Consider the following 13101-nt stretch of genomic DNA (forward strand, 5'->3'; position numbering starts at 1 on the left):
AAACCAAGTGTTCCTCCACCACTAATAGTTTAGGCCTACTTTACTGCAACAGCTGACAGGCGAGGGCCGCGCCACCACACCCCTCCCCCGCCCACACACACACACACACACACATGCACACACACACCGAATCTCACAGCTGTAGCTCAGCTGTCAGTAGCCTACGAAAGATCAAATGGGCTCCCAGAGGCACAGAGCCGGACACTACTGTAGCCAGCTACAACCAATCTCCCGGATTTATCGTCGTCAGAGCGCCGGGCTAACCGGCGCGGTGGCGCTGCTCTGTAGGCGCGGTAGCGCTCTCTCTCTCTCTCTCTCTCTCCCTCCCCCCCGTCGCAGGGCTGAAGAGAACGAGGCGCCGGCAGAGAGAAACGACGGCAAAATCATGAAACAATTGGGAGGAAAAAATAAAACCACCTACACTCCATTAGGTCCCCTGGGCGTGCGAGGGGGAGGGGTCGGGCTAGCGGAGGGAAAGTCGCCGCCTAATGAAGATGGAGGGAGTGGAAGCGCCTCACATACTGATGCTAGCGCTATTAGCCTGTGAGCTCGCGAGCCCGCGTGTCACTTCAAAGCATTCCTCGCTATTAATCAGAGACGATCCGGCGGCCCCTCCAGCGGGAGCCCCGGCTAGCCGCGCCGCTAACTACCCCCCCCCACCCCCCCCCCTCCTCAAAATCAACACAATGGAGCCATCATCGCGCCCGTTACGCTACGCCTCGGCCAGACAGAACACCTTTATCTAGGCGTATACCTTACACACTCACGGCCAATTAATTTGCCTGCCATGTATGAGAATAAAAGGGGGGGGGGGGGTTCGAGTGTGTGTGTGTGTGTGTGGTGTGTGTGTGTGTGTGTGTGTGTGTGTGTGTGTGTGTTTCACGGGGGACACCTGGCTCCTGTTGCATAGCCTACAGGCGCCTCGCCTCGGAGGCTGAACTGTACATTAAGCACCTGCCAGCGTCTGTAGCTCGGCCGGCCCGGACAGGCCCCCGTCCCCAACCCTCACCTGGCATCCTCAACCCATAAATCCACCCTCCTGCTTCCTCGCCTGCCCCTATACCCCCCCCCCCCCCCCCCCGGGGCCCGCCTGATCAAACCATCCATTCAGCTGGATATCAACCAGCCTGCCCTGGGGGATTATATCCAGAGCCACCGCTGTCTCTTTAATGGGAGATTCTATACAACGCTAATCCTCCGTATTAACCGTTTTGGTCTCTGTTTAGACTACAGTGATGTATGACACTTTCATTTGGCCGAGGCTGAAGGGATACTCCCAAAGCGGGTCTTTGGATGTTGTGTTTCATCTTTTTTTGTTGTTGTAGATATTCAAACGTTAGACGGCGTACAGTAGGGCTACGTTGTGATGCGGTTTAGATGCATACCCAGTTAGCAAGCGGATCTGGGCTATATACAGGCCAGATCTGGCCCTTGTGGCTTAGTTCCGGCCCATATACGGCCAGATCCGCTTGCTATCTGGGGTAGCCACATCTGTGCTGATTGGCTACCTTGGAAGCTCCATATGCGCCGTGTAGACTACAGAGAAGCAGACCGCCTCCTCTGTGAGTCTGCAGACCGACCGCACCGCTGCGGGGAGACTGATATAACTGCTCACCGGCAGTCGTGAAAAAACAGCTGCTAGAGATGCCTTTTTTCTCTCTCCTTCTCTCTCTCTCTCTCTCTCTCTCTCTCTCTCTCTCTCGTAGAATATAAAAAGCCAGTGCGGTGGTTATAAAAATAGGTCGGTTTCTATAATTAGATATATAAAGAGGAGGGAGAAACTCAGATCCACTGTCCCACTGGCCCCCTGGCCTCCTGGGAAGTAAGAAAAGAGAGAGTGTGTGTGCGTGAGTGTGTGTGTGTGTGTGCGTGAGTGTGTGTGTGTGTATGTGTGGCTGTCTAGTCTCTTTCACACACACATAACACATAAACACCCCCCCCCCCGCCCGTCTTCGGAGGCCGGGTCAGTGGCCATGCATGGCGTGCCGAGACAGCAGACAAGCTCACATCTGCTGCTCCGGACACACTCATTTGTCCCACATACAGGATTCATGTCAGAGAGAGAGGGGGAGAGAGAAGGAGAGGGGGGATGGACAGACTGAAAGAGAGAGAGGGAGAGAGAGAGAAAAAACGACAGTGAGAGAGAGAGAGAGAGAGGGAGAGAGAGAGAGAGAGAGAGAGAGAGAGAAACTGATAGAGAGAGAGTGAGAGAGGTGAGAGAGAAAGAGAGAGAGTGAGAGAGAGAGTGGGAAAGAGAGAGAGAGAGAGTGAGAGAGAGAGTGGGAGAGAGAGAGAGAGAGAGAGAGAGAGATAGAGAGTGAGAGAGAGAGACAGTGAGAGAGATAGTGAGAGAGAGAGGGTGAGAGAGTGAGAGAGAGAGAGTGATAGAGAGGGAGAGTGATAGAGAGAGAGAGAGAGAGAGAGAGAGTGATAGAGAAAGAGAGACAGAGTGATAGAGAGAGAGAGTGATAGAGAGAGAGAGAGACAGAGTGATAGAGAGAGAGAGAGAGTGATAGAGAGGGAGAGTGATAGAGAGAGAGTGAGTGATAGAGAGAGAGAGAGAGACAGAGTGATAGAGAGAGAGTGAGTGATAGAGAGAGAGAGAGACAGAGTGATAGAGAGAGAGGGTGAGAGAGAGAGTGAGAGAGAGAGAGAGAGAGAGAGAGAGAGAGAGTGAAAGAGAGAGAGTGATAGAGAGAGATAGTGATAGAGAGAGTGATAGAGAGAGAGACAGAGTGATAGAGAGAGTGATAGAGTGCTAGAGAGAGAGTGCTAGAGAGAGAGTGATAGAGAGAGAGTGAGTGATAGAGAGAGAGAGAGAGAGAGAGAGAGAGTGAGTGATAGAGAGAGAGCAGTGTGGCCTAGCGGTCACAGGGGGCAGGAGGGGCTGAGAGGAGGGGGGGGGGGTGAGAGGAGACAGAGAACACAGCAGAGTGAGGAGGGCGACCGAGAAACAGAGGGAGCGTTGGGGTGGAACGGGGAGGGGGGGAGAGGGGGGGAGAGAGGGGGGGGAGAGAGGGGGGAGAGAGGGGTAAACCCAGGATAAGAGAGGAGCGGAGGGAGGGAGGAGAAAAAACAAAACAAGACGCCACAATCTGAACAGAAAGGGACCGTGTTGACATAAAAGAGTGAGTGGTGTAAAACAAGCGGTCCACAAAAAAAAACGTGATAAGAGGGGGAAGACAGCGACGCGTCACTCTAATCAGCGCGAGGAGGAAGAGGGGGAGGAAGAGGAGGAGGGAGGAAGGGGGAGATCCAAACACGAGAGCAACAGGTCCCTCCCGTATTGAGAACCAAAGCAGCTGGTTGCAAGGTCCCGTCCCCCCCCCCCCCCCCCCCCGGGACTTATTAAAATGGAATTCCTGACGCTAATCGTTGTTTTCTCACAGAAGGGATGACACATCCGTGAGATGCATGCTGCATGTATATTTAATGGCCCCCCCAAAAAAAACACACTCTGCATACATTTAGCCGCGCGCCTCGACGTTCGGCTCGGCGCGTCACCGGCGCCCGCTGTTTTACTGACACTCGCCGAAATCGCAGCCCATTATTTGAGTTTATCTGCATCCGAGACCCCCTTCTTCCCCTGGCAGGCTATCCATACACGTACCCCTGACAGATGGGCCAGGAGGGGGATGGGCCAGGAGGGGAAGATAAACCCGCTCCTCCGTAGATAGAAAAATGCGTGTCATAGTAGAAACAATGAAAAAGCGTGAGTCATCATTGAAATTACCAGCGCAGCATTTATCATGACAGGAACAAGAACGGGAACGGGAACAAGAACGAGAACAACAGGATGATCTGCGTTCCCCGATTGCAGAACGTCCAGTCAGTGAGCTGCAACACTGGGACTGTCCATCCTCATTATGGTCACTGTAGACGAGAGGCAGCCTGAGGTGTACGGGGGCCCGCGAGGGCCAAAAGAGGCAGAGCCAGTGGAGCCGGTCTGGGACGTTAATCATGCACCTGTCTGAGCCCCACAGCCAGTCACAGGGGGCCTCTGCTCTGGTGGGGGGTGTCTGGAGGGCCAAACCACGCACACACAAACACACACACACAAACACACACACACACACTCCAGCGTCTTGCCTGCCCTCGGCCAGAAATCCGCCTACAACCATAACACAACAACAGCTTTTTTTGTGTGTGTTCTTTTTCGCTGACAGATTACAATAATAAAATTGAAATTAAAAACAAGTAATCTGGATTTTCAGCTTGAGCTGTTAATAATGTCTAACAGCTGTCAGATGCAACGCGGCCACGCAGAGAGGTGGGCCTGGGGCTCGCTGACGAGAAGCAGCCTGGCACCGGGAGAGGGGGAGGGGAGGAGAGAGAGAGAGAGAGAGAAAGAAAGAAAGAAAGAAAGAAAGAAAGAAAGAAAGAAAGAAAGAAAGAAAGAAAGAAAGAAAGAAAGAAAGAAAGTAAACAGAGCCGGCAGAAATCTCAATTACACACACAAACACACACACAATTGTTGACTTAACACAAATGTATCAGTCAGTTCAATCTCAACAATATCATTTCTTGCGGAACTCTAGTCTTTCCTCCTTTTTGAGGGTGAGCCTAGAAGAAGAAGTGGAGAGCCGGCCTTTTTTTTAATCCAGCCTCTCCACTTCCTCAAATCGGGTGTAAAAATAGACGTGCAGGTTTTTGAAATCCAAGTCGCTGAAACCCGATCCAGGAAGGTATTACCCCGCCTGTCGATCTCACCCGTGGGTCTCCTTTGTGTCGGCCTTGTGTGGCCGCCCCACGCTCGGGGCGGAGGCACCGTGGCACAGCGCCACACGGCGTGGGACGGGCGGCGGCCTGTTTGAAGAGCCCGTCTCAGTGACCGCCGCTCCGGCGCGCTGGCCAACAAAAACGCTGCTCCGCGCCGTCTAAGCCTGCACGAGGAGGCGACCGCTACGGGAGCGCCTACGTCATCGACGGGACGACACTTTGAGTTTCTTTTTGTGTCAAGACAATGCAGTGCGAACTCAATTAATTCCTTCTAATGACTTTGGCATGGTACAGCGCATTATAAAACTCACCGACTGATCAGAATATTATATATTGGATGTTTGCCCGTGTTAATCCAACCTTGATTGCGTCCTAGACGGAGCGTGACTCCTGTGACGCCACGGTTCGGGTGAGACTCTGGCAGGTTTCCTAGGGCAACCATGGTCAACTAGGTGTGGGGGCGCGCGATGGGGTTCGCCCCCGCCGAAAGACACTTGACCACCCGGTCACCCGAGCGAGCAGTGTGTGTTTACAGCGGACGTAGGGGGCGAGCGTGACAGCCAGTGGCAGAGGCTGGCGATAGGGGTGTGTGTTTCAGGTGTAGGGTACCGGGTGAGGCCCGCGCCATCGAAGAAGCCTCCCCTGACGTCACGTCTGCTCCGCGGTCATGTCACCGACACGACAATCGCACAAACAAGGCCAGCCACGGGCCGGGGTTCTCCCTCTGTGCAGAGAGGCACCGGCGGGGAGGGGAAGACGGAGGTAAACAGGACCGAGCCTGTAGCCAAATGGAACTTGGCCCGGGACCCACGTTCTGTCACAGAACTCCCTCCGCTGCGGCTCCCGCAGAAAAGTCGCTTTTTAATGTAATATTTTGTGGGTTATTTAAGATGTCATATTTCTTTTAGTCAGACTTCAAAGTCTCAAAGGTCTCCAGGCTTTTTTTTTTTTTTCCAAGGCAAAATCCTTAAATTGCTTCTGATTTTCTGTCAGGGGCCAATGTAGGTGGTGTTAGATAATTACACAGAGGTGCCACAGCGGAGCGGTTCCCGACACTGTCCCGAAAAAGGATAGGAGGGGGAGGGGTGGGGGGTTGGGGAGGGCGTAGAGCCGCGAGTTCCGAACACAAGTAGAAGTGCAAGGCCAAGACGACCCCCGTCGCCCAAACAACCTTCACCCCACTCACAGTGGCTCGCTGTTTTTAAAGAGCAGGCCATAACCAGCCACTTTCCCAACTCTGCCTAACACCTGTGTTTGTCTTTGATGCCTCGTCCACACGGCCCCACGGGCCCTGAGATGTTCCAGCACTAAAGCCATTCAATAAAACCCACAGTAAACTCATTTACTCTGCTTTGAAACCGAAGGGGGAAAAAAAACGGGAAGAAGCCAGACTGCAGAGCTAACCTTTGAAGAGGAAAGCTGCTCAGATATCCAGCCATGACATAAAAACCCAGAGAATGACAGAGACATCCTACCAGAAAACAATAAAGGGGGGGTTGGAGGGTGGGGGGGGGGGGGGGGGGTTTGTCTTTAACAGCACGCCGTAAAAAACACACAAAGCTGTGGGTCTGAAACAATAGCCCCAGGCAGGGGGAGTGTGGCAGAAACAGAAGTGGCAGGAAGACCACCGCTTCCCAGACAGAAGGGCCTTCCTGCTGAACGAGGGGGGGGGGGGCGCGGAGGGGAGGGACACTAGAGTGTGGGGGGGGGGGGGGTGGAGGAGGAGCTGGGGGTCTGTACGGAAGAGAAGAAGAGCCAGAGAGAGAGAGAGAGGTGACATAAAGATGGTCTTTGATTACATGGGGTGTTTAGAGTTGATTTCAGCCAGATTCCCCCGCTGTTTTAGCACTGCTGCCCCTCAGAGAGGCGGCCCAGTGACCAGAACAATATGGCTGAAAGATGAGCCCGAGACATAAATGCCAGCAGTAAAGACTGCTCCACTCTGTCTCCTGGTTTGATGCTATCAAGCGGCTGCTGCATTTAAGCCTCATGAACAGCTTGCCTGGAGGTTCGATGCTTTTTTTGTGTGTGGATATCTTGGTAAATACGCTGTCTGAACAAGGCATTCAAACAAAATTAAGATGATACAACCCTGTTGATCAGTTCAACATGGCCGTCGCGTGGTTCTGCGCTTGTGTCAGCATGCGAAAAGGCAACTCGTAAAGTCCGGGTTGAGTACAACCACCTCCACCGCCTCCACACGTTGCAAACGGGCTACTGAAGATGTGCTTGTACCATAGCATTCCGCTGACAAGTGGCAAGGTAAACGAAAAGATGGCGCCCACTGTCTCTGCGAGGCCATCATCACAAGCAATCTATGGAACCGGGAGGGAGAGCATTTTCTTCCTTAACACGTCGAAATGTTGACGCTCCGAAAGCTGACTGGGACCATCGCCGTTACAGAGCCAAGAGAGGGTGTTGCAACAGCAACCACAGTGTTCAGGGGGGCCTTTCAGAAGTGAGGGTGGAGAAAGGGCTTCACAATAAACAAAAACACCCCCAGAATGTCAGAGCAGACCTTTCAAGAAGCCACACCAGAAAGCTGCTTCTGAATGCATTTTCACATCAACGCTGAAATATTCATGCTTTTTGTAAAGTATTCATGTGAACTAGTATGCGAGTAAGTCCCTAGGGGGAAAGCGCAGAGAAACTGAGGGATTCAACACACTCAGCAAACAACATGCGCAATTGTGCTAATGCTAGCACACAGGATGCAGTACTTGAAGGGACCTTAATGACCTGTCCTGTCAAGACCATATAGATATATATTATATAGAGTTGGGGAGCAGATTAGTTGGACCCAACAGAACATGGTCACTTGATAAGAACAGATATGGCATGAATAGAATGTAGGTTTGTTTTCATTAATACTTTTTTCTACACCAGAACTTCATATATTTTAATGAAATAATTATGGGAAAATTGTCATCGGGCTATTTGCATTTGTATGTGCTTGACATTTTCAAACATCCTTTTCATAATAAATCAATTATGTACGTAATGACTGTAAAATTGCTAATTTGGTCTGATAAAGCGGCACTGCCCGTTTAAAATCTCTTTTGATATGAATGCTTTATAATACATTTAAAGCACAATTACACAATGACAGAAGGCAGTAATAACGATACAAAATGTTCAAGCCCTTTATAAAAGCATGGACAGATGACTGGGATCAAATACTCCAGTCACACCCATGTGTCAGTGAAGACACTGGAGGTTTTTTGTTCTGGAAGAATAAGCCACCTGTGCTGCTCATTGGACAGTGATGACATTTTGGGGGGGGGGGGGTAGGTCCGCATGGCAGTGCAGGACGCTGGATAACAACAAAAGACATGCCACATCCGGTTAGCAACAAACCTTCACCCCGTAGCTAGCATCAGTGCTCTGATCGAAACATCTACAAGAACATACACGCATGCACCCAGACAACATCTCTGTCTCAAACTGTGTGTGTGTATGTGTGTGTGTGTGTGTGCGTGTGTGTGTGTGTGTGTGTGTGCGTGCGCGTGTTTGTCCTCAACGCACTGCAAAAACTAAATGTATTTGTAAACTGTGAATAGCATTCAGTTAATATACCTTTAAGTTGCAATGTGCATTCTGGCTCTTTTAAAACATGTTGGATGATTCATCTGTCATTAGGCTATCATTAAAGCACATGTGTGCTAGTGCAATATTTTACTTGATTGAACCACATTGATTGAATTGATTCATTTGAAAGGTTGGACCCAGCACAAGAAGAAAGTCTTACAACTACACATAGGATGCAGACCAATTGCAGTTCACTGATTGAACTCCTACAATATCACACCACATTAGGCTCAAATAATTTGTGATGTCAAAAACTAAAATAAGAACCCTCAATTCAAAATACTCCAATAAGTCCAATTCTAACAATTTGATCTATCCATGTTTGTGTTGCGTTAAAAATGCCCATGCCTTCATCTAACTACTAACTGCTTTGGAAAGAATGAAACCCCCACAACCCCCTTCGCCTTAGCAGCCATACTGTCTGGATCCGGGTAGAGGACTGGAGTCAGGTGAGGGAAGAGGTCGTTGAGATGTCATGACGAATCAGAGGTAGTAATATGTTCCAAGTCACAAAAACGTGTTTGAGATTGGGCAAATTAAATCAGATTAGCTAATTTGGATAAGTGAAAACTACTTAGAAAAATAAATACATTTTTCAATAAATAAATAAATAAAAATCTAGAGCCCAGATGTCCACAAAATGGGATATCAGCAAAAACGAGTAGCCTATGCAAATATAATTCAATGTCGAGACGTGGTAATTCAATGTAGGCTAACTGCTCCCATCACGTTATTTAGGTAACCTATAAAGATAGGCTAGTAGGCCTTTTACCAAAAAATGTACTCTTAATTGTCCCCACGCAACGTTTGTCATTTGACCATACAAGACCCATAGGTAGGCCTACATGAAAACACAAATATGCAAATTTTCACGCGGCATACTTTCAAACTAGATACCAGTCACTTGTTAAACCTGACGCATGCACCGCGAACCTATTCGCACCCCGACACTTCAATGCCCAATATAGAAGGAGGATTTTCTGGCATTACACAAGCCCACAGCTCTCCCCATCACAAGCCCACAGCTCTCCCCATCACAAGCCCACAGCTCTCCCCATCACAAGCCCACAGCTCTCCCCATCACAAGCCCACAGCTCTCCCCATCACAAGCCCACAGCTCTCCCCATCACAAGCCCACAGCTCTCCCCATCCACTGAGCCCGCGTGCATTCAATCCCCCCACAGCCCTTCCTAACGCGAGCAATGGACGCCCAGGCTTTTGTTCAGGTGATGGCGCCATCCACAAGAAGCAGCATGACACTCGTGAATGTGACATTAAATCATAAATCTCATCGAGAATTAAATGGGGGGGGGGGGGGGGGGTGATGGGGAGGGGGGCATGCTAAAGTAGGCTAGAGCATACATTGCGCATTATTAAAAACAATATCAAGTCTTAAATTTAGGATTTGGCTAACTTGAATTTGTATTTCGCTCAAAAAGATCTGAATAAAAGTAGATATTTTTGATCCAAAAATATGAATGATTATTTTGTAATTTAGCTTTAGTTTAGCTAATTAGATTAGTTCCAATCTTTCTTGCACACTAGGCTGTCCTTCCACCCTGTTTCTGAAACCCCCAGCCTACTTGTAGCATAGGTCTGTTTTATGAGATCAAGTGAGATCAAAATCAACCTTGACAGTTTTTTGTGCTCAAAAAATCTATTTGAATTGCTCTGCATTCCCATCAATGCCTTGCCCTTGTCACTCGACAATGTATATAGCGCAAAACCGTTCAAGCGTGCAAAACGAGCATGTTATCGCTTATATAGGCTATTTATATATATCAGCTAGGCTTATAGCTAAAAACATTCTGTATCCAAAAACACATTACCACATAAACATGACCAACCTGAATGGGGAGCCATTGGGATGTGAGAGGGATAGTATTTTCCTGGCGGGAAATGCCCGGCATGTTGTACAGAGCTATGGCCGGAGGAGGTGATCCTAGAGGCGGCACGGTGTACCAACGCGCCCCGCTCGGAGAGGAGGTGTGCAGGCGCCGCGAAATCCCGTCCTTCCATCCTGGTGAATGTGGAATAATCCGAAATCCAGCGGGTAGACCAGGAGAATCAAATGCAACCATATAAAATAATCCTTCTTTGTTCTTCTATGTATTGCATTCAGTTGATCGGAGGCTTCTCCAACCAAAAACATAGCCTCCATTCATCTTTTCTGCAAGAAATAAACAAGACATTTCATTATTACAGAGAATTTGAAACAGGTTTATTGCCGAGTAGGTTTTCACATAAGGAATTTGCTTTGGTCTGATGGTGCATAACAAACAGAGCGGATCCAACGGTCAGAACAGAGGTAGGCCTGTGTGTCTGCCAGAAACGAGGGATTCGCAGGCTGTAGGGCTGCTGCTGGTATCGTGATAAATTCACGATAACTGCTTTCTCATCTTTGCAATAGCCCAGTGTAGTAAACCAAACGGTCCATTTGTCTTTCAACAATAGCCCAGATAAGTGGTAAGCTATAATAACATGACAACATCACGGTGCTTGACAAATCTTGTATTTTCAAAAACTGACTGTACATGGCTAGTAGGCTATAATAGGGTTCCTATGGTTCGTATGCGCCGTTATAGGAATTGAAAGGCTTATGTAGGCTACATGGGTAGAACAGTGTGGCTTGAACGCCATGGACCCACATGGTTCAAGAATATGTCTATACACCGAGGCCTGTAAATGTCATGGGGTTATTTACTTAATTCACAGGTGATCATAAATGCCACCAAAATTGTCATTTGTGTGAGCTGACAGCCTTGTCAAACGTGATTAATCAATAGCCTAGATGTGTATAATTATTCTTACACATTAATATGTATTAGTGAAAAAAACATGATATGCATCGTCAGGCTGTTGATAATCTATAGATCAATGGTTGCTGCACCACGATTGGCTTTTGTGGCCTTTCGTGATTCAAGGTTTATTTCCCATAGGCCTGACGGCCTCAATTGTGAAAGGCAGTCGCAAGGTGAACGCTGCTTCCCTGACCTGGCCTTGCGTCTCATCCAGGCCTATTTATGCTAAAAAGTTGTTCTTCTCTACTCTGCTTGCCGGTGATTGGCAATACAATTGGACCCCTGTCACTGGAAAGCAACAATAGGATGTTGCCTTGCCGTTCGCAAGCTCTCGGTGTAAACACGATTAATGCCTAACCAAGGCGTTAAAAATATATGACAAATACCATCTAAATCATCACACAATCCAATGCAAGAAGTGGGCTATATCTCAACACAGCTGAAAGCCTATGAGAACATGACTAAAATACAGAGAGAGAGAGTGTGTGTGGGTGTGTGTGTGTGTGTGTGTGTGTGCGCGCGCGTGCGTGTGTGTCCATGCAAATAACTGCCCTCTCACTGTCTTCATCTGTGACCTATTTTATTTCAGGTAATCAAATACAGGAAATCCTAATGTGGCATATAGTCTAGGCCAACATAAATAGCACCAACACATGATATTTTTGTCCATACAAAATAGTATTAAATTAATTGCATAGCACTGTTCTTACTCTGCTAAACTACAATACAGCAGCCCTGACGGTTCTTTCCTGGATTAATATAATATAGCCTGTCTTGTATAATAAATGGTGACTAATGTGATAACCTTTCATAGCCCAATATTTCACGTTTCACTGAAATCGTATAGGCTATAGGCTAAATTAAAGTAGGACTACGTTAATGAATGTCGTTCAGTTTATCTCAAAACACAATGCCTTTTTATGATGATATAAGGCACTGAATCCCTCAATGTTCTCCAGTGAGAAATCCAAGGTGAATGGCCGTCACCAAGGCTGTCTTTGTCTCCACACGAGATTGTCTGCAGTCAGCCATTATCGTCCTTCGTCTAGCTGATAAAATTCAGAAACCGCCACCGCCTACGTTTATCTATAAAAATTAAACTATTCGAGAGCAAAGTAGATAGCAAAGCTTTTAAGTTATCAAGCTCAAAGAAGCTACGAACATCCAGGACAACAGCCATCATTTAACTACACTCCATAAAGGCAACGCTGTTTGTAGTGGAACAAAGCTGTTGCTTTGGCTATGTGCGAATTTGCACAAGAACCTTTTTCTTTAAAATCGTCAAAAGATCTACGCCTGTAATGCCATTGCGTATAATGCCTATTTCTTTTTCCGGAGTCCGGTCGGACACATGAACTCGGATGATAAATCAAATTATCTTTTATAGGTTGGATCATTCTGCGGGTGAAGCGCCCATCCAGGACGACGCTGACCGGGTGGGTAGCGCTATGGTTGGGCTATTGTAAACATTCCTCCTTTCCTCACTGTGCACATTCTCCAGAGTCGCCTACGTAGCCGATGTTACAGCCTAAATAAGTGGACAACCTAAACAATTTATTGAGAGTCTAGTCGCGAGATAATAGTGGTACATATTTCACGCGTTATGCTGGAAATATTTGTTTAACATGGTCTGCTATGGTCTACAATTTAAGATTTGAGCAAATTGCGACTAGGATAAGCATGACACTTTTCCAGACTGATCAAAATGATCAAATTAGCCATTGATCAATAGCCTAGCCCAAACGATGGCTACATATGGGCCTATAGTGTGTTACCCTCTCTGAAATATATAGGCTACATCTTAAATAGGCCTGCTGTTCTGTAATAAAGCCCAATTATCTTACTAACTGTAATAATAATAGTAGCCTAATTATAATTACCAATGATAATATTACACAATAAATATAAGAATCACTAGGCTATCATATTGCAAATTATTAGGCTATTGCAATTTACTGTTAATTTATTTCAGTCAAATCCTTCATACTGAAAT

This window comes from Borostomias antarcticus, assembly GCF_949987555.1.
Source record: "Borostomias antarcticus genome assembly, chromosome: 5".
Taxonomy (NCBI): domain Eukaryota; kingdom Metazoa; phylum Chordata; class Actinopteri; order Stomiiformes; family Stomiidae; genus Borostomias; species Borostomias antarcticus.